Source organism: Marmota monax, unplaced genomic scaffold (genome assembly GCF_021218885.2).
Source record: "Marmota monax isolate L192 unplaced genomic scaffold, Marmota_monax_Labrador192_F-V1.1 WCK01_AAM20220418_F8-fsc00037, whole genome shotgun sequence".
Taxonomy (NCBI): domain Eukaryota; kingdom Metazoa; phylum Chordata; class Mammalia; order Rodentia; family Sciuridae; genus Marmota; species Marmota monax.
In genome coordinates, this window is record NW_026693245.1 from 13415898 (window position 1) to 13437164 (window position 21267).

The following is a 21267-nucleotide window of genomic DNA, read 5'->3' on the forward strand; positions in this document are numbered from 1 at the left end:
AAATTATTGGACTCCACCCCAGACCTCCAGAATCAGGTTCTCCTTTTTTTCTTGGGGGTTGTTGGGCGGGGGTAACTGGGGATCAAACCCAGGGCCTCTCACATGCTAGGCAAGCACTCTACCACTGAGATACCTTTCCAGCCCTGAATCAGGCACTCTTGAGGTGGAGTCCAGAAAGACCTCTAGTAGATTCTAATGCATGCAGAAGTTTGAAAGCTTCTACCCTGGGGTAAGCTGATAAGACTTCAGAAGCATCTCAAAATCTCACCTGTAGCAATTGTTACAGGAAGCTCACAGAGTCCGAGGTTCCAGGCTCCACATATCCACAGGTATTGACAATTCGCCCTTTTCTTACTGGCCGTGACTAACACAGGAGACTAATTATCAAAGAAGGACCTTCTGAGGCTCTTACACAACAGAAGTTCTACATTGCAAAAATGAGCCATAATCAGCACTTCCCAAAACACTACAAAAAAATTTAATGAGCTCACAACACCAAGATATACTCCCCTGCACATTTGATGGTTCTCCAGTATAGAATTGCCTTGCCTTCCCCCACCCCCGGCCACCCCTGCCCCACAAAACAGGATATTAATAGGAAAATAAGAGTGAAGGAGAGAGCGTGAGCCATAGTTTGCAAAGACACCCAATTAGAAAATGACTTGATCAAGTGAAAATAAGATATACCAGCAATTTATCACCAATTATCACAAATACATGACTGTATTTCTTCATCTCCTATTTCCCCCTGTCTTATTCCTGCCTCTAAATTGAGAAGAAAATGAAGAAAAATGTTTCCCTAAAACTCTCTCTATAACAATTATGTCAACAGCCAGGAGAAGTTCCTTGGGAATTTAGGAACATCTGTCTTTTCACAAAGTAGAATAGAACACTTATCCTCCCAACTTTGTTTTTTGTTTATTGTTTTTTTTTTTTTTAAAAAAATGTAGTTTTTCTTTTCTAAATCAGACAAATAATTAAACTTGAATTTGAGTGCTGAATGCAGCTCCATGGATGGAGGAAGAGAAAAAGAAAGCTGTACACATTTTACTGCTCTTTTCACCTTGACTTTCCCCACTAGCTTATACTGGGTATAGATTATTGCGCTATTAAGTGGAATCTTCTAACAGTCAAGGCTCTCTCCTCACTGCCAATTAACTTGGAACAATGAGCTTCGGGTACAGCAGCCCTCTGAAGTCCCCCCCCCACCACCACCGATCATGGTGTCAGTGCTAAGTCTATACCAAGCACCTGAAAGAAAAATCTCTCTCTTTGGTTTTACTTTTTAAACCAGAACAAGTAATCTGTGCTCATTTTAAGTAATACAAGAATTCAACGTGTATCCATAATATCCATAACATTTAATGCAAATAAATTTGTAGTTGGCATCTGTGGGCAAATCCTCCATGGTGTGAATTTCAGTGGAAACTCCCTGCCTCCTAAAGGGGTCACACACCCCAACTACTGGGATCTGGTGCATGACATGCAGTTTGGCTTACATGAACACCCTCTCCCAGAAGGACGGCATCCAAATGAAGTGACACAAGATCATTGCCAGTTGGTACCAGCAAGGATACATTAGGTGTGACCTCGACTGTGGCCTCTACTGCCAATGTCCCTGCCAAATTCCTGAGCCTCATCTTATCTTCTAACCAGTGTGAGCCTCATTCAATGCATTCTTTGGAAGATTCTCCATAGTGATGATTTTTTTTTTCCTTTCAAGAGTAGATTTGAATTTTGAAACAACCAAAAGATATTTGGAAATAAGCAATGATGCTAATTAATACTAGACATGGACACACACACACATACAAAGATGTGAATAAAATAGTTTTGACATCAGTTTTCCTGACTAAAAAAGACAAATGGTGCCAAAAATGTCTTGAACAATAGAAACATTGCTAAACTGAGTGTATTTTAACATTTCTTAATCTCACTCTTTAAAAGGATGAAATTAATTTGAATGTTTATTCATGTATTTATAAATTAAAATCAGTCTCATTACTGCCTATCTAGCATGCAGCTGATATGAGCCTGGGCATCACATGGTGGCCCTTATGTTACTAATCAGCATGGGGTTCTTTTGCTCAATTTGGGAAATATATCACAAAAAGGCTAATTATAGCACTTTTTTGATGTTACCAGCTTTTAGTGTTACCAGCTCTATCTGAGAGTTCTTGTGTTCAATTTGAGATAGAAGTCACAAAGAGGCAAGCAATGCCATCCAAATGAGGCTTTAAAAGATGGTGGAGGTTCCATAGGTACATGTTTAATAAGGAAAGTCCTTTAATTGGTTTCATGATTAATTTTAAAATTAAAGATTTCCTGTAGCAGGAACCAACAAAATATTTATGCAAAGGGCCAAAGAGTAAATACTTTAGGCCCTGTGGGCTATGTGATTACAGTCACAAGTATTCAGTTCTACCACAGTGGTGTGAAAAAGAGCCACACACAAGCTATAATCAATGAATGTGTGTGTGTGTGTGTGTTTTCCAATAAAACTTGATTAACAAGTGGATTTGCCTAAGAGTCACCAACCCCAGTCTTAGCATATTATCAGCCACAGGTCATTATTTCCTTTAAGCTTTGCAACAGGGTGGCCTAGGACTCTTCATTTGTCAAAGTATAATTTTCAAAAAGTTGAAAGCTTGATTCTCATACAAATATAAAGTAATCGTGCATGAATGATTTATTTAACTCATTAATGTGTGAATCAGTAAGATAGCAATGGTGAGTCAGAGGAGATGAATGACAGGCAGGAGTATTTATAGTCATTGAAAAAGAGATTGCTGTGGGGAGAATACCACACAAGATATAAAACTGGTTAATGTCCTATGTTCACTATGACCTCTGGAGTTTTCTTTCCTACAGGACAAAGTTTATTTGCCTCACAGTCAGTTTTTTTGTGAGTCATCGTCTATCTATAAAGTTCTAAATATCCCAGTGGATAGCATCTAATGAGTTAAATGAAATTTAATAGCCCCCAGAGAACTGAACAATTCATAGGTAGATGGGTTACACATTTTTCCAATGTGGCTATTTCCAAATTTTAAATATCCTTTCCTTAACACTTTTCACTCCAGCACTACAGTATGAACAATGATTTCTTAAAATTTTTGTACTTGTAAATGGACACAATATCCTTATTTTTATGTTTTTTTGTAGATGGACACAATACCTTTATTCTATTTTTTTAATGTGGTGCTGATGATTGAACCCAGTGCCTCACACATGCTCAGCAAGCACTCTACCACTGAGCCACAATCCCAGCCCTGAAAAATGAGTTTTTTAGTGAAAAATTTTTCTCAGTTCTATAAGACTTGTGTTCTTATATTCCATCTTCCCAAAATGAACTTAAACTCTTTTTCACTACATTCCAGAGTAAAAGTGTGATCTTTACAGGTCTCCATCCCAAAGGCCCAGTTTGGAAGATGGTATAAGCATGCACACACAGGTTGTACATTTCAAGCTGGCCACAGTATTATTTTCCATCCTGCAAGATCTTCTTGCATTCTGATTTTAATATGCCCCTCCTATCCAAAGCTGGGTTGTACGGTACCTCCACTTGAATTTGAACAAGTTTGTGCCTACAGAGGAAGTAAAACTGTGTGACTTGGGGCTGGGATTGTGGCTCAGTGGTAGAGTGCTTACCTCCCACGTGCAGGGCCCTGGGTTTGATCGTCAGCACCACATAAAATAAATAAGTGAAATAAAGGTATTGTGTCCAACTACAATTAAAAAAAATAGATATTTAAAAAAAATGTGTGACTTTCAAAAATTAGGTCCTGTATGGTACTCCAGCTTTCTTTTGATTCTCTCAGTGATAATTATTCTTAGAAGGTAGCCACCATGTTGTAAGGAAGCCCAAACTAGCACAGATACAGAGACCACAAGGAGAGGCCATGTACATGGGCTCTAGCAGAGCACAGCTGGGAGTCCAAATGACAGGACCAGTGGTCACACATTTGAAAGAAGATTCCCCCAGATGATGCCAGGCCAGCCTAAGAGTCCCCAGCCAAGGCCCTATAGATGCCGAGGAAACAACCAGTCATGTCTACTCTTCTGTGTCCAAACTCCTGACCCACAAAAGCATGTGAGGTTATAATATTTGTTGATCATCATTGTTTTAAACCACTAAGTTTCAAGGTGATTTGTTAAGCAGCAATAGAAACCTGATACAGGCAGGATGATTTAGGTGGGGGTTTTCTCCCCAATGTGTCATTATAGACAAAAACCTCAGAATTCATCTAAATTGATTTTGGTGAAAATTTTATTTCTATAATCTCTAGAATTTTCTTATTTACCAACAACAAAAAAGCAATTTTCTATTCTAGCTGCATTACTATAGCCACTGCTATGGTTTTGCTTTTCCTTGGGTTTTGTGTTTGCTGGTAGGGTGGCCTTGCTTTCTGGTATAGGCACATAGCTGGTGGCTGTGCCACTGGGCTGGGATAAACTGTGCTCCTGTTGGAGGTAGGGAAGACAAGCCCAAGCCATGGCCAACAGCCAGACTGACCTTTGCTGTTGCAGGACTTGAGGCCTTCAGTGGTGGCTATTACAGAAATGGGTTTGAACCTAGATGACAAACAAGAAGCAGCATTAATCCTGGGTTTAAACCCTATTGTCAATAAAGAAAAACTAAGAGATGCTCATTGATGAACTGGATCACCTGAAGGAGGCTCTCCTTATATAACAGCCAAAGTCAATAAAGCTAAAGATTTACCAGAAGGTCAAGCTAAAAAAATGAAGTAAATGTATGATGAATCTTCAGTTCATATTCGATGAATCTTCAGTTCATATTCATTCATGCAAGTACCATCTTTTCATAATAAAATGCCTCGGAGCTATAATTTTGAAAATTGTTTTCTTAAAATCTCATATCTGTGCTCTTCGTTTTTTATCACTTTCACAGATAATATATTATGATGTAGTATCATAAGTATCTTATGATGTACTGTAGGCTTGTCTGTAATCAAATGTTATCTCTCATGAATTAACTCTCATTACCTTTTAGAACAGCAAGATAGGTTCTCCCTAAGAGTGCCAAGTACATGAATTTCATGTTGGGGTAGGTTATTTTTTTTTTCCTTTCCTAACTCTCCAGCAAGCTGTTAGACCAAAGCACCACCTACCAATTTCTTCAAAGTGAAATAAAAACTTTTATATCACTTGCAAAGTTATTTGACAGCAAAACCAAGCTAGATTTTTATACAATGTCCCTTACAAAGTCACTTTATCCTCATCCAACACAACACATTTTTTATACCTACCTTTGGAAACTTTTTTTTTCAAAACATTAGCTAAGTTTTCATAGAAAAAGCATTTCTGTATTCATTGGTTTTTCACAATATTTGGTTAAATTTTGACTAAGAATACAACTGTAACTACTGTGGTAGCCAGCCTCTAAGGCAATTTCTAGTAACCCTTTTCTGGTAGAACACCACCACATTGAATAGGATTGACCTATATAACCAACAGGGTATCTCAGAAATGACAATGTGTGACCTCTAAGGCCATTATAAAAGATATTGTGGCTTTCCTCTTACTCTCTCTAGAATCACGCACTTTGGAGTAAGCCAACTATAATGTCAACAGGCCACTCATCTAGTTACAAGAGATGTCTCTGTGGCAAGAAACCAAGTCCTACTGCTGCTAACAACCACCATCAGCTTGTCAACCATGTGAGTGAGTTATTTTGGAACCTCTTTCTTCAACCCCAATCAAGCCTTCAAAGGACGGCTGACCTTGCCAACAATTCAATTGCAACATCTGAGAGACACCCACCCTGAAATCAGAACTACCCAGATTAAGCTCACCAAAATTCCAGATCTACAGAAACTGTGGTATAAATAAGTGTTCACTATTGTTATTATTATTTTAAACTAACTTTTCAAATAATTTGTTATAAAATACAAAACTAGTACAAGTAATATAAACAGATTTAGGAATCAATACCTAATATGACTAGTATTAACAGATTTGAGAATCAATAAAATTACCAAATGGTGTAGAAGATTAAGTAGAATGGTATGCTAGATCCCAACCAGCCACAAGGCAACACATGCGGTAGGCATGAATCTATGTAGTTTTATGGAGGATACAGAGGGCATTAGTTAATCCAACAACTTTATCAACTGTCAGAGTATCTTTTTTGGATTATTTAATCTCTGCAGAATAAACCTTGCCAGTTATCAACTTACTGCCTCTCAGCTTCAAATTCATCCTTCAATGTACTTTTTATGATAATGCATTGAATTCCTTTATGATTTCTTCTTCACAGTGCTTGTGATATTAAACTTAGTAGAAGGTGCTAGATGGGCACTTCAAGAGGAAGGGACCCTCCTACTACTTCTGACCACTGATGGCCACCTTCCCGGGACACTGCATACCTTGGCCCTTGCTCTCACTGGCACCCCCACTCCTGCATCACTCCCCTTGGCCAGCCACTGGCTGGTGCTTGCCTGTAAACTGCCACCCGGCAGAGGGTTTCTACCAGCATCCCTGCTCCCTCTGCATACCTGCTCACCCAGCCACCAGCTTCAGCTCACCTGTGCTCCACCTGCACTTCAGAGAGTTCTTCCACTTGCCCAGCAACTACAAACCAGCTCTGAAATGGGAAGTCCAGGGAACTCTGCACCTATACACTCTACTGAGGTCTCCTTCCATGTGTCTTTCCTTGAATTCTCTTAGTTAATGATATTGTGAAGTATTTTTCTTTCTTTCATCTTATAGTTACCATTTTACCATTATTTGATAATTCTTTATATTAACCTTCCCCTGTTCAAACCACTATGGGGTTTCTATCTCCTGACTGGACCCAAACGGGTATAGCTATACCAAACTGGATCCTTTCCCTAATACCTTCTCTTCCCAAGTTCACATCCAGGTATGAATTGGTTTACTTTATGCTCTTTGAAAGGAGAGAGTATGGGAGAAGCAGGACTCAGATTCAAGAGATGTTCTCTAGATCATCACTGCCTCCTACTGCAGGCTGGTTGGCTCCCTGAACTTGTCATGATGAGTAAACTGGTCACACTTGGTTTTGGGTGGAAAAGGCTGGTTATCACTACTAAACATGTGACCTTGGCCTCTGATCTTAAAGGCTCCTTGTACTAGTTTCTTTGCTCTGAGCAGGCTTTTTCGGATCCCCCAGACCTCATGGCATCTCCAAGCTGTGGGGAAACTTCGGGCATGGATCTGGAGCACAGCCTCAGTCTCATTCCTTCTAGGTTTCTCTACTCACTGCTCTCTCACCACATGGGTCATGCACCAAGGCCAAAGGCTGAAGTCAACCTAGAATTAGGTCCTTGGCATCCCTCATATTTTGATAAGGGAGCACCATTAGCTCAGGTGCTCTCAGACTCCTCTATACCTTTCTATACTGTCCCCGTTTGACTCAGAGACCTAGAAGGGAGAAAGCAGGGTTCCTTAGTCCATGTTTCCAAAAGGGTAGGGCTTCTATGTGCTTCACTCCAGCTCCTTCCAGAGGAATCAAACACTCTAGACCAAAATTCTATTGTTTTTTTTTTTTTTCATTTACTAAGTTTCGGAGCCTTACAGAAATTTGAAGGATCCTTCCCTTCCTTGACAAAGTCAAGTTTCCCCCACTGCCAGCACAACTAAAAACATCCCGTGGTAATGAAAAGCTGAGCACTGGCTCTTTTTCTTTGCATTCCAGTTATAAAAGTCCTAAACCCATTGCTTTTCCCTAAATTTCCCAATTACACCATCCCCTACAACAAAAAGATATCTTGGCCTGACCAGGTATAAAGTCATATATATAGAAATTCAGTTGTCATAGCATATTTTAAAAACATTAATATTCCATTAAACACTTAATGCCAATTAATTAAAGAAAATGAATGAATAGATTTTAAAAATTGAAAGATAAACTTGCTTAGGAAAGAGTGGGGCAGAAAAGCAGCAAACTCAGAGAACACTCAAGAATGATTACTCATTGAATAAACAAAGTCATTGACACCATAAACACCTTCCATTATCTGTCTTTAGGAAATGAGAATAAAATGCCACATTTTACAAAATATAGAATGCCATCAACTTTTGTATCACTAGAAAAAGGAGAAGAAGTACTGCCAACTCAACTGTGATACATTCTTTGTAGAAAATGCATCCTAGATTCAGGGATGCAGAAACAGAGAAAAAATGTTTGTCATAGAAGTAACAAAATGTGAAGGAGAGATGATCAAATTCTGCAACCAAAAACTGATTAGTTTAAATTATGTTAGAGATACAAAAAGAAGAGCTATGAAAGTAAAGAACTGAAACAAGAGCTTCAAGGATAACTAAAAAATAAAATATTTCTAACTTTCAGAATTTACTAAAGAAAAATGTCACAAAGATATGGAGTTTTGAAGCAGATATTTAAGTGCTCCCAAAATGTCACACAGTCAAACAGTGCATTTAGAAAATAAAACAGCATATCTGACTGGAATCATGAAAATATCACTAGTATCTGAGAAGGATACTAATGAGCAATACAAGTGTTTAGTAACAGAAAAGGACCTGGGCTAGGGTTGTGGCTCAGTGGTACAACACTTGCCTAGCACATGTGAGGCACTGGGTTCAATCCACAGCACCACGTATAAATAAATAAAATAAAGGTATTCTATTCTATCCATCTACAACTAAAAATGTTTATTTAAAAAAAAAAATAGAAACCCCATCTGGCAGCAGGATGGTTCATTCCAAGGGTTCTCAGCAGCACACGGAGGGACTTCTGAAAGAAAGAGAAACCTGACTCAAGCTATAAAAAGCCTGATATGTCTAGACCCAGTTTGTTTTTACCTAAAGAACAGCCATGCAAATCCTGCCAAGTGCATCCTTCCTCACCATCCACATGCATAGTGGCTGAAAAATAAATGCCTATTTAAAAAATATAAATGAAGCATTAAAAATAAGAATGTTACAACTTCATTATTGTAGATGCTGTTAAAATAAACTGTATTATCAGAAAGCAACAGCATCTAAGGATGACCAATATTAACTGCTCATAGCCCAGTCCCCTACGGATATCGACCACAGCTGTACAAGTTGACAAAGTTAAGACTTCTGATTTTAAAAATATTGTTCACTGGTAATGGGGCTATTTTACATTTTTCAGTGCACAAAAGGGCCATCAAATCAAGACTATTTTAATGAAATGGAGGAGTAATTTAGAAATGCTTATTTTAAGAGTCTCATTTTATACGCACAAAACCTTGGTCTTGACTTAACGATAATACTTGAAAACAGGAGTCATGATGCGAGTCATTTGATCTAATGGGACAACTTGAAGCTCTGTGCCAATTCTAATACCCAGCTTTCCAAGCTCCTGAAATTACTGTGAACATTAATAATGATATAAAAAGGGAGTCTGTTTTATACCAAAGTAAGTCAATACAAATGGAGAAAGGACCATTTATGGTGATAGATGTGTTCACTGAATGCAAAAAACAAATTATTGAAGATAGAGTGAAAGGGGAAAGTCTCTATATATCCAGGCTCCCTGCTGTAGTAGGGGATTAACCACTTGGAAATTAAAGAAAGGCTGAAGGAAAATGCTGAGTTACATGCAGAGAAAATATTAAAAGCATCTCACTGTGGGCAGTGAGATGAAGGCTATACATTTGCAGAGCCGGTTCTAGCATTCATTAAGTGTTATAAAATGGAATAGTATAGGCCCAGAGGCATGGAATGTCACACTGCTGATGGAAAAGTAGAAACTGACAATAAAAGGGTTGCTCTTTTTCAACATAAGGAGGTTTCATCAACACCGGTGATGTATTGCAACCAGTAGACACATGCTGGTACAAATGAACACAGTCAAGCACTGTGAAGACTTGGAAAAAGAAACCCTGATGTAGCAGCTACCTGCAAAGGATCCAAAAGTTAATTCCAAAAAACATTGGGATCTGTATGGACTGGGATGGAATATCAAAATAGGAGGCCACCTTGGATATATTACTGGATAAACATCACAAAAGTACCTGTTTAAAAATAATTCCTGGGCTGGAGTTGTGGCTCAGTGGTAGAGCACTAGCCTAGCACATGTAAAGCACTGAGTTCAATCCTCAGCACCACATAAAAATAAATACATTAAATAGAGGTACTGTGTCCATCTGTAACTAACTAACTAACTAACTAAATAAATAAATAATTCCTTTGCCTGCCCTACCACAGTTCCTGCCCTGCCTCAGGGGACCTACCTCTCACTCCCTTACCTGTCCACCTTTATATTAAAGTATTTATACTACCTGAATGATGCAGAATGACAAATCATTCCTAGTTGTACTCAGAGCCTCATTCATGACATTCCCTTTGAGATGCTTTGCCCTGCCTTCCGCACTGCTGGACACAGTTTTTAGGGATCAGCTTAAATATTAGTCCTCAGTGACATCCACTGTATCCCTCCATCTGCCCTGGAAGGATCACTCTCCTCTCTCCCTGCAGACATCTGTGGCACCAATTTCATTGTCTCAGGTTGCATGTGGACATATTTGTTTTCCTTGCTGGGCTGGCGGGGCGGCGGGGGTGGGGGTCTCTGTAGTTAGAGCTGTCTTTCCTCCTCCACCATTCCCCACCCTGGATCTTGCATATCTAGGGTCTACGAGAAACCAAATGACTATTTGGAGGATAATTAGTCTTTGTGAAGAAATATCATACAGCCCAGATCAGTTCTGCTGTAGACAAATGTCAACACCATAGCAGGGAACAGGAATTGAGAGGGCAAAGCCATGAGAGGACTGGGCTGTTTTACCAGCTCTAAAATTGTGTTAGACCAACCTGATGCTTGAGAAAAACATGAGCACAGCTGAGGAATTTAGGGGTGAAGAGAAAGGGTAGCAATGGGAAAGAAAAGGCCTAGATGGAGGATATAGGGGAACAGAAATAAGCCCCCTCTTGCAGAAATCTGCTTAGACCAAGCCCATATACCTCGCCCATCAGGGACAAGATTTAGTGTGGGTAAGGGCTTCAGATCACCAGAGAAATGACCAGAGTAGAAGTTTTGCCTTTTACAATTGGGTACCTCTTGGAACCTCAGTTTTCTTATCTACATGTCTGCCCACCTCCACATGTAGGATAAGTTTGCCAGCATGAGCACTTCGTCAGTACTAAACACTTTGTGGTAAGGCCCACAGGCTCTGTTTCTCCACTGGTCCCTCCACTCAGCAACTTCTAATACCTTCTTGATCCTGGACAACACTGAAGTTTGTAGTCTCTCAGTTCCAATCCTTCCACTCTTCTGAGGAAAATACCTAAGCCAAGAGGTGTTGTGACTTTTCCAACTGTTGACCAGCAGTGCTACAAGTGCAAATCCCAAACATCTGCTCTCATCAGTTATAGGAATTGTACTGTGAAGGATCTGCGGGCAATAATTTCATTGGCAAGAAGGGGCCAGGAGGCTTGCCTTGAGATTGTCTTTGCACAGCAAACACACTGTTCACTCGTGTTTATGTAACATGGCGGAGATTAAAGCCTCCTGAGCTCTCGCAAGACAGGACTGCTGCTGCTGGCTCGCTGCTCTTTTCCTAAGTGAAGCTCCTCCTCAGCTCAGGATCCTCCAGGAGGTTTCCTGGGCTATGCTTGTTCCACTGCTGATTGCATGTTGCCACAAAAAGCTCCAAAGGAGTTATTGGTAGACATAGGCCACGTCTACACTGACTATAACCTGCCTCATTTACATGTCTGAGAAATAAAATAAGATTTATAGAAAAAGAGAGCAAGAACAGTCATCCCCCAGTGCAGAGAAAATAGTTAAGGCGGACTTGCACAAAATTATCCTACCTCTGGGTTTTTCTTCTCAAAGACTTCAGTCAATTTTTTTTTATCACTTTAAAATCTAATAGTTGGACTTTCATTCCAAATTATGTGCTGCTGCATTTAGGTATTTGTTCATTTCTACCACTTATCGTCCACTTCTAAAGAGTATTTAATAAGCCATAGAACCATCTGCATTTTGAGGGAAAATATGGTAATGCAGGACCAAACTATAGCCCCCAGTTACCTTAGTTATAATAAAGATGACCAATTTTTAAGTTTTGTTTTGCCATACCTTAATAACTAAAATATGCTGGATTTAAAAGAACATCTCTAGCTTTTTCTTAATGGTACAGTAATTACCAACACAGCACTGACCTCTACTGGGGACATCTGTCCTTGTTAGCCAGATCATGACTTGTGAAAAAGTCAAATATGCCATTCCAGACACTTCTGGGGGCCTTAACACATCACCAAATTCAATCTCTGTGAAAAGGTAAGAAGAGGAACTTTTTGAAATTAAAACCTTCATTATCTTTAAGTGGTAATTTTATCTAATGATACTTAGCACTTTGAAAAGTAGAATGTAGAAATTTAGAAATGACATCAGTGTATATTTTAAATGTTACAGGCTTGGATGATTATTAAGAGAACACTGAAGCCATTTAATCCAATTGCATTTAACCATTCTGTATATTTTATTAAGGAAAGTCTTAAAAATTTTTTTCTAAGTATTGAAAAGCTTTTAAAAGGTTGAAATCTTGCAAATGAATTTGCATACAGATAAAAGCCCAGGTTTGAAAAAAATATGCAGAATCAATAAGCAGGAAGGCTGCTGTCATTTGTTATATTTCTTGTGTACCTCTCATCAAGATCTCATGTAAAGTAGCTTTCAGCCACATAATTCTAACATTCACAACATCCCTCCAATAATTCAACTTTGATTTTTAAATAAGTTGAATCTAAAACACACCTGATTAAAAAATATACATGCATAGATACAGAAATCAGTAACTAGAGATAAACTGAAATCATGGCTCCCAGAAAATCAGAGATTGCATTTTTATACTGCACAGCTATTTTTAGCAGCAAACATTTCTGCTATCTTGGTAAATTATCACTGAACTGTTTGTTGCCAGGACCACTCAAAGGTCACGAGTGCTCAGTGGAAACAGTGCATAAAGGCCTCAACATTCCCATGTAGGATTAGTCTACAGCAAACAAAATAAAATGCTGCAATTTAAAATATCAATTATAGTTAATTTTTTCTCATGAAAATAATCTTTAGTTCTATGCTTTTAAAAAAAATAAAGCTCTATTTGTCTTGCTAAACATAGAGAACAATCTATTACCACTCAAGATGCAGACTATGAGAGAAATGCTTGCAACAATCTGTAAATCTGCATGGGCCAGAACAGGAAAGAAAAGCTCTCCTTATATATTCTAGAAAAGGCTCTAGATACTGTATGTGTCCTCAGTTGGGACAAAAGAGTCCCAAAGAGACATTATACAGTGAATAGACCTAATCAAATATATGTATCATTATTTTTTGTTTTGGAAATAGGCACAGTGGGTGACATTTTATGGAGTACATAACTTGTTCTAGATTATCAAATGAAACAAACAATTCCCTCAAGGTTCTCCAAAATAGAATTTACAAAAACTATTAAAGAGATTTGTTTTTGAATTTTTTTCATTTAGTTGTTCCTGAAGCTTTATTTTATTTATTCATTTATATGTGGTGCTGAGAATCGAACCAGTGCCTCACAAATCCTAGGCAAGCTCTACCACTGAGCCACCACCCCAGCCCTTAAAGAGATTTTAAGCAAAACCTTAGATTCACTAGGAAATTATGAAATTGACATAGCAACACAAATAGGCACCAAGCAACTAAAAGTGACATTTTTTATTGGGTTATCATCCTGTTGTCCCATTGTGGCTCCCATTTTATTCCTCCAAATCAAAAGGTAGAACAATAAGGTTAACTAGACACTAAAAAATAAAAAGGCCATCAGAAGGTACTCATTATGTTGTTAAATTAATGATCTTCCACCTACCCCAAACAGTATATTTGTTCTACAAAATTAAGTATTTCCAAGTTGATACAAATCAGCAAATCCTGCATATTAATGTGGTCCAAGATCCCAATATTACAATCACTCAGGTAACCAGGAGCAAATATGTTTAAAATCCAATAATCATAGTTTGTTTTGCAGCAATTTTCATCTACCTAAAAGACCCACCACGCAATGATGTCAAGATATTATACTTTTTGCAGGTTATGGTATCTTAAGCAAGGAAAAGCAAAAGTGATAAGAAATATAAATTGTAATATTAGAATTTTCCATGTCTCAAACATTATAGATATAAATAGAATCTCTGCTCAATACTGATTTTTAGAGCTGGATACTGTGGTGCATGCCCATTTTCCCAGCAAATCAGGAGGCAAAGGCAGGAGAACTGCAAGTTCAAAGCCAGCCTAAGAATATTAGCAAAGACTCTGTCTAAAAATAAAAAAGTAAAAAATAATTAAATGATGGTTTGTAGCTCAGTGGTAGAGTGCCCCAATACTGCAGGGAATGGGGTGTACTAATTTTAGCAGGTAATCATATGCTTACTTTACTCCAGGTATTTAACAACTATAGGTTTCTTTCTTAAGGATAAAAATAATGATTTACAACAGCACACCCATATAATAAACAGCCATTTTAACTGATTTCTCTTTTAATCATTATATATGAGATTTGTGATGTTCCAAATATAAGGAATATTTAGACCCCTTTTTCTGAACATAAGCAGTTTGCAAATATAGACTTTTTTTAGGTTACATTTTCTACAAAAACATGCAGGAACTCTTCTAGATGTGGGAATCAGAGTCAATTCTAGATGACACAAGTGTTAAGTCATGACCCATATGTCAATTAAATTTGCTAGAATCCCAGATATGACTTCCCTGAAGGCTGTTGTAGGAACATAAAAATGTGTAAGAAATGAAAATGACCAACAGCTCCTAACCGAGTGGACTCAATCTTGAAAATTTGGCACAGTATTCTTTTAAAACTTTTGATATAAAATGTTCACTTGATAAATTCCTTCTCAGAGTCTCTCAGAGCAAAGATAATCCCTATGATGTTTATTACTGATCATACCTAAAAATAAAAGCAATTACATATAAAAATAAACTTAAAAATCATAACTAAAAATGAAGTAAATGCATGCTTATATCTACAGAGCTTCAAAGAAAGTCTCTGTTTTCATTACTGTTGCAGTATATTTTGTGGGACTTTGTGGGAAACTCAATACAAAATTTTTAGCATGAGTTTGTAGAAAGTGACCAGAAGAAACTGGAAATGAATTTGAGAACCTAGCCAGGATAATAAAAACACTGCAAATCAAAAAGAAATATGAGATCTTAAGTGTTAAAAGGTAGAAACCAAAAAATAACATGTTTAAGTATCTAAAATGTGCTAAAACCCATAAAATGCTGCTTCTAGGAGACAGTGCAACATATTGGTCCTGAGCTGGGTTTTGTAGTCAGAGGGTGATTGTGACTGTCAACTCTGTTACCCACAAGCTCAGTAATCTTAGGATTGTTACCAAACCTTACTAAGCCTCAGTTTCCTGAGCTGAAATTTTGAGAGTGAAGTGAATGTAAAATTCACAATAGTGAATATATAAATTTAACAGGAGACTAGACATACCAAAAAGAGAAATGCTAAAATTGAAGAAAGGTCTGATAGTAAATTATCCAGATGGCAAAACAGAAAGACAGAAATATGGAAACTACATAAAATTAAGAGACAGCATGGAGAAAGTCTAACATGTTTAATTAGAGATTCAAAAGGAAAGAGAAATTGTGACAAAACCAATAGTAAACAGATGAAGACCCATAATCTTCTGATTCAAGAAAACCGACAAGTACCAAGTAGGATAATTCTTTAAAAAGTACGTACTAAGATAGTATTGTGAATCACAGACTCCCCCAAAGAAAGAGAAAAGCAGACTGCCCCAAAACCAGACACGTTTATCTGTGTGACAATGAGAGTGGCAGATGACTCCACCAAAGCAACAATGGAAGCCATCTAACAAAGGGATGAGAACTACAATGTACTGAAATAAAATAATTATCAACCTAGAATTCTAAATGACCCCTATAAGTCACTTCATGTGGCAATAACAAAGTATTGTAGACTGGGAGGCTTACAAACAACAGAAATTTCTCATAGTCCTGGAAGCTAAGTCTGAGGTCAGATTGCCAGCATGGTTTGGTTCTAGTGAGGGTCTTTACTGGGCTGCTGACAATCAACTTCTCATTGTACATGGCAGAAGGAGGGCTAGAGAGCTCTCTGAGGGCTCTTTATAAGGGCACTAATCCTACTTAAAAGGGCTGCATCCTTGTGGCTTAACTACCTTCCCAAAGGCCTCATATCCTAATTCTAACACATTGGGGGTCAGGATTTCAATGTATGGATTTAGGGAAAGACAAATATCTATCCCATAACTCACAGTAAAAACACCGTTAAAGAGTGAGGTTATTCTTTACATTGAAATATACACTTAAAATGGTAAACATGGCTAAAATTACAAATTTTGTTTTATATATACATATATAGAGATAGAGATAGAGATAGATAGATATAAATATGTATCTATATATCTCCACAACTTTTAAAAAATAATGTGCCAGAAATCATTGTTATATACTTTCAGTGGATAAATCAGGTGGTATATGAATTTTACCTCAATAAAACTGTCTTTAAAAGGGGAAAATTAAAAAGTTTTCAAACAACAGCCAGCAAATACTTACCAGAAATAAATTTTCAATAATGTACTTTAAGAAGGGAAAAAGTGGTAAAATATGTAGCCTAATAAAGACTATATGGAATAATTAAATTAAGCTATTAAAAAAGCAATAAAATATGTTGCAACAATAACAGCTAATTGGGAGAGTGTTTATGCTTTCAGGGCCCTGAATTGTCTGAGTAAAGATATTGACTAACATTAAACTTTGGCAAATTATTTTATAAGATGTAATTTATAGGGAGCACAATAAGAAGATTAGAAATAGACCACATCCATTTCACATCAGTAGAAAATTAAATTACTTTTTAAATCCAAGCAGAGGCAAGAAAGTAAAGACAATTAGTTAAAAAGCATCAATAAAAGTAGTAGAGTTATAACCAAATATAGAGTAATTGTATGAAGTATAAATTGCCTAAATGTTACAGTTACCATTCATATTTCTCCCTTTGTGAAAGAAGAAATGTTTGGGTTTTTGTCCATTTATTGATTGGATTGTTTGTGTGTGTGTGTGTGTGTGTGTGTGTGTGTTTGGTGTTATTTTTTTGTATATCCTGGAGATTAATGCTCTAGGTGAGGTGCATGGGGTAAAGATTTTCTCCCATTCTGTAGGCTCTCTATTCATGTTCTTAATTGTTTCCTTTGCTATGAAAAGCTTTTTAGTTTAGTACCATCCCATTTATTCATTCTTGATTTTACTTCTGGCACTTTAGGAGTCTTGTTGAGGAATTTGGTTCCTAAGCTGGCATGATGGAGAGTTGGGCCTACTTTTTCTTCTAGTATGTGCATGGTCTCTGGTCTAATGCCTAGGTCCTTGATCCATTTTGAGTTGAGTTTTGTGCAGAGTGAGAGATAGGGGTGCAATTTCAATCTACTACATATGGATTTCCAGTTCTCCCAGCACCATTTGTTGAAGAGGCTATCTTTTCTCCAATGTATGTTTATGGCAACTTTGTCTAGTATGAGGTAACTGTATTTATGTGGGTTTTGTCTCCCTGTCTTCTATTCTTTATCATTGGCCTACATGTCTATTTTGGTGCCAATACCATGCCATTTTTGTTACTATAGCTCTGCAGTATAATTTAAGGGTCTGGTATTGTGATGCCTTCTGTGTAACTTTTCTCACTAAGGATTGTTTTGGCTGCTCTGGGTCTCTTATTTTTCCAAACAAATTTCCTTACTACTTTTTCTTTCTCTATGAAAACAACATTGGAATTTTAATAGGAATTGCATTAAATTTGTATAGCACGTTTGGTAGGATGGATATTTTGACATTAATTCTGCCTAAGAACATAGGATATCTTTCCATTTTCTGAGATCTTCTTCAATTTCTTTCTTTAGTGTTCTGTAGTTTTCATTGTAGAGGTCTTTCACCTCTTTTGTTAGATTGAAACCCAAGGGTTTGTTGTTGTTTTGGTTTGGTTTGGTTTTTTTTTCCAAGGCTGTTGTGAATAGGATAGTTTTCCTGATTTCTCTTTTAGCTGATTCGTCATTGGTGTATAGGAACACAATTGATTTGTGGGTGTTGATTTTATATCCTACTATTTTTCTGAATTCCTTTATGAGTCCAAGAAGCTTTTTGTTGGAGTTTTCTGGAGTCTTCTAAATATAGAATCATGTCATCAGCAAATATTGATAGTTTTAGTTCTTTTCCTATTTGTACCTCTTCATTTTTGTCTTTCTTTTGCCTAATTGCTCTGGCGAGGGTTTCAAGAATTATGTTGAATAGAAGTGGTGAAAGAGGGCATCCCTTTCTTGTTCCAGTTTTTAGAGGGAATTCTTCAAATTTTTCTCTATTTAGAATGATGTTGGCCTTGGGTTTAGCATATACATCTATATATTTCTCTCTACTTATATATATCTATGTGTGTGTATAAAAAAAATGTTCAACATCTCTAGCAATTAGAAGAATGCAAATTAAAACTACACTGAGATTCCATCCCACTCCAACCAGAATGCCAATTATCAAGAATACAAGTAACATAAATGTTGGAAAGGATGTGGGGATAAAGGTACCATCATACATTGCTTATGTGACAGCAAATTGGTTCGACCACTCCAGAAAGTAGTATGGAGATTCCTCAGAAAATTTTGAATAGAACCACCATTTAACCTGTTATCCTACTCCTTGGCTTATACCCAAAGGACTTCAAATTAGCATAGTACACTGACACAGCCACATCAATATTTATAGCAGCTCAATTCACAATAGCCAAGCTATGGAACCAACCTAGGTGCCCTTCAACAGATGAATGGATAAAGAAAATGTGGTATATATACAATGGAATATTACGCAGACATAAAGAAGGATGAAATTATGGCATTTCCTGGTAAATAGATGGAACTGGAGAATATCATGCTAAGTGAAATAAGTCAATACCAAAAACCAAAGGCAAAATGTTCTTTCTGATATGGGGGTGCTAACCCATAACAAAGGAAGATAGGGTGGGGAATTATAGAAGTACATTGGATTGGCAAACGGGAATGAAGTGAAGGGAGGGGGGATGGGTACAAAGACGACAGTAGAATGAATCAGACATAAGTTTACTAGATTCATATATGAATACATAACCAGTGTAACTCCACATCATATTTAATAAGAATGGGATCAAAATTGTAATGAGTTGCACCCCCTGTATGTATAATGAGCAAAATACACCCTACTGTCATGCATATCTAAAAACATCAAATTAAAAAAAAATCTAAATGAATGCTGTTTCAGGTGTACATCAAAACAGAAAAATCGCAAACAAATATAAAGAGTGACATTGATGATTAGAAGATCAGTGCACCATAAGGATATAAAAATTCATAATGAATTTCAACAGAAATATGTCTTTCTTTAAGGAATACATATAAATGTAGACAACATAAAATCAGTAAGAATTAAAACAATTTGAACAAGAGTTTATATAGAGAAAAATACAACTATAAAATTCATAATTTCAAGTGCACATCAAATATTAAGAAAAATTGACCATATGCTAAAAAATGCAACAAATATCAACAAATTTCCAAGACTGAAATTAAACAAACTATTTTTGTAATTATATTAAATATCAGTGACAAAATGTTAACTAGAATGTTTCTCTGTGACTTCACCAGTGAGTTCTAACCAAGATCCAAGGAAGAAATAATTCTAATAATTTTCCACTTTCAGAAGAAGGAAACAATCTCCAGCTCAATTTATAATCTAATCAGTATGTTAGTCATCTTTCTGTTGCTGTAACAAAATACCTAAGAAATCAACTTAAAGAAGAAAAGGTTTATTTTGATTCATAGTTTTGGAGATTCCACTTCATGGTCATTTGGTCGTGTCACTTTGGGCCTTTGGTGGATCAGAACCACATGGCAGGGGTGCATTTCAAAGATCTTTTCACTACATGGTGGCTAGGAAGCAAAGACAGAGAGGAATGAGTTGGGGTTCCAGCATCCCCTTTAAGGACATGCACCCAATGACAGATCTTCCTTCTGCTAGGTCCCACCTGTACAATGTCCCAACAGTGCCACAGGCTGGCAATGAAGCCTTTAGAATATTGGTATTTGGGCATTTAAGATCCAAACTATAATAATCTGAAACCCAACAAGGATAATAAAGCTTCAAACCAATTCTACTTATGAACATAGATTTAAGAAATAAATACATACTAAATATTAACAACAAAATTTAGATATATATTAAAATTATAGTGATCATGATTTAGATTCCCACTACAACCCTTACACCCAAATGCAATATTGGCTTAATATTAGAAATCAATTACTATATTAATATAATATTAGAAATCGATTAATTAACAGATTTAAAAGATGAAACCTACAAAAATCCTCCAGAAATGCAAAAAAGCCAGTATCAACTTATGACCAAAACAAGTAAACAAACAAAACTGTTTTGGCAATCTAGAAATAGAAAATCACGTAACATGATCAAAAGTTACCTATAGGTACTGGGGTTGTAGCACTCAGAGCACTTGCCCAGCCCCTGTGAGGCACTAGGTTTGATCCTTAGTGCCACATACAAATAAACAAAGTAAAGGCATGCTGTTCATCTATAACTACAAAAAAAAAAAAAAAAAAAAAATTTAAGTTATCTACAAATATCTTAAAATATGGTCAAAACTTTCTCTTTGAAATCAGCAATAAGATAATGATGGCTGTTATTACTTTTATTCAGCATTAAGAGAGAGAAATGGCCTAAGAATAAGAAAGTGTATCATATTTATCACTTCATTATAAGTCATATTAAGTGGTTTAAAACAACAAACACTTTATACCTCACCTTTTCTGTACATCAGGAATCCAGGACAGCTTAGCTGAGACCTCTGGCTGGGAGTTTTGCAAAAGACTGCAGTCAAGCTGTCAGCCAGGGTTAGAGTCACCTCAAGGTTCAAGTCAGGGAGGACCCACTGCCAGAATCACTCACAGAGCTGTTGACAGACCCACGTCTTCACTGGCCGTGATGAGAGGCATTAATTCTTTGCCAGATGGCCTCGGTACATGGCCCATAACATGACAGCTGGCTTTTCTCACAACAAGCCAGGGGGCAAGGAAGATGGAAGCCAGGGTCTTATGGAACCTAGTCTCAGAATTGATATCCCGCCACTTTCTATCAGTTGAAAGTATCACTTGGGCCAATCTACACTTAAGGAAAGGGGATTATCCAGGGCACTAAATATCAGGAAGCAGGGATCACTGGGAACATTCAGATTC

At 37.1% G+C, this 21267-nt stretch overlaps 1 long non-coding RNA gene across 2 annotated transcripts in view; it reads right to left on the reverse strand.

Moving 5' to 3' along the window:
• The window catches only part of LOC131424628 (uncharacterized), a 559968-nt gene extending 539014 nt beyond the window's left edge, over nt 1-20954 (reverse strand). For both annotated transcript variants that reach the window (XR_009227981.1, XR_009227980.1), the window contains exon 1: nt 20837-20954. This is a non-coding gene — a long non-coding RNA (uncharacterized LOC131424628). The remainder of the gene's footprint in view (nt 1-20836) is intronic.
• Nucleotides 20955-21267: the final 313 nt, after the last annotated feature.